This window comes from Echinops telfairi, unplaced genomic scaffold (genome assembly GCF_000313985.2).
Source record: "Echinops telfairi isolate 266 unplaced genomic scaffold, ASM31398v2 ScPeMD7_70;HRSCAF=299, whole genome shotgun sequence".
NCBI lineage: Eukaryota > Metazoa > Chordata > Mammalia > Afrosoricida > Tenrecidae > Echinops > Echinops telfairi.
The window spans coordinates 23,376,481-23,378,265 of NW_022103968.1; the positions used below are offsets into that span (position 1 = coordinate 23,376,481).

Here is a 1,785-nt window from a genome sequence, read left to right on the forward strand (position 1 = left end):
GAACTGTCATCCCATTACTCTCTCTTCCAGCTTGTATATCCCGCCTATCCATTCCAGGTAGACATGCAGCAACAACACTATGTACCATCACAAGACTGAGTACAAGGAAGCAACAAGAGAGAGAAAAACAATAGCTACAACAACAACAACAACAACAAATATTTCAGGGTCTATTTGTTGTCCTTTACAAGTGCTTTCCATTTGAGTCTGATGGGGTGCTATGCCCTGTCCCCACATCTATCCCTGAGGACTTTATTGCTGCCCCAACCCCCATCCTCGCTGCTCTGCTGCACACCCCCAGTGACTGGCTTCAGCATAGTGGGCTCAGGGAGGGCACAATTCCCGCCGTGTGTCTCTAGTGTTGTTCCCATGGTGTTATGGGTCAGTGAGGATTGCTGTGTCCCGTGGTGGAGCCGGCCCTGTGGTCGTCTCTGGAAGCACTTTGATTTTAACAGGGAAGGCTTGGAGCAGCAAATCGTGTTCTTGCAGAATAAATGAAATGTCAGGCCTAACATCCATGTCTTTCCTCCTCCATTCTATAATAAATAAATAATTCTGCCTTTCCCTCTTTGAAATGAGCTAGGCTGCTGTTAAGAATGTCTTTCCAGTGAAATCTAACTGTGTGCTCATCATGAAGTATGAGGGACTTGCTGTTTTCTGAGACACATACCGGCAAGTTCATTCTGGAGCAGGCTTCCTAGAAAGGTTTTTCTCTGGACTGTTATTTTACAATGCTACTACTAGATGTGCCGTGGAAATACTTTGTTAAGAGATTCTATGAATATTCAGATTAAGTCATGAGATTGAAGTTAAGAGAGACAATAATTCATGTATTCATTCATTCTACCTGCTACTGGACATAAATTCCACAAATACATTGTTGTAACATCTACTCTATGCCAGGGGCACACAGAGCTGCCCCAGGGGCTTCTTCAGGCCGTAAATCTTTACAGAAGCAGATGGCTTCACCTTGACCCCAGGAATTAGCCGGTAGGTTCTAACCACTGCCCTTTTTGCTGGTCATCACGCACATTAACAACTGCACCACTAGGATGCCTCTCCACTCTCACTGAAGCATGCAACTCCCTACACTCGGAAAACATGCAGATGGGTGGTGATCTGGTCCTTAGAAGCTGCCCTGTATGTTCATGTTGTTCCCACCCCTTCCTTCTGTCACTAAGCAAATCCTGTCAGAGTCTTTGCTGGTTTTTCCCACTTGAGGTCTGTACTCCGTACAGCAACCTTCGGTATGTTTTATCCACAAAAGTTCCCTCAAATCACCCAAAGAACTCAAAGAGCCACCTTTAAATCCCTTTGCTCTGTTAGGCTGCAAATACTTTGAGCTATAATGCTTTCATGTAGTTGCCGATACAAACACTCTTTCTTATAAAACACAACTGTGTTAAATATTAAACAGTTGCACAGAAAAAATGCATAAAGATTCAATCCCCCCTTAGCATAACTATTTACTATGTCTCATTTTACACACATATATAATGTTATATGGCTTTAATGAGTGTTTACATGCAGTTGTGCAGCATTTTTTCACTTGTGCACATTTTTCATCCTTCTATCCTTTTGATATTTATCATTTTAATGGCAGTAAGTACTAACAGGTTCATGTTTCACGCTTTAGCTAATTCTTAGTTAAGAAATACTTGTATTCTTCATAGGTTTAAAAAAATTTTTTTTTCTTACTTCAAAATGGTCTCTGGATCCTTCTCAATATATTTCCTGGCCCTTCCCTGCTTGGAGAATATCAGTGACCTTTAAAAATAAAAATGC

General features: G+C 41.7%; 1 pseudogene; it reads right to left on the minus strand.

The window, feature by feature from the left end:
* LOC101663801 overlaps nt 1–682 on the minus strand; it is a 5,242-nt pseudogene extending 4,560 nt beyond the window's left edge.
* Between the last annotated feature and the right edge of the window lie 1,103 nt (nt 683–1,785).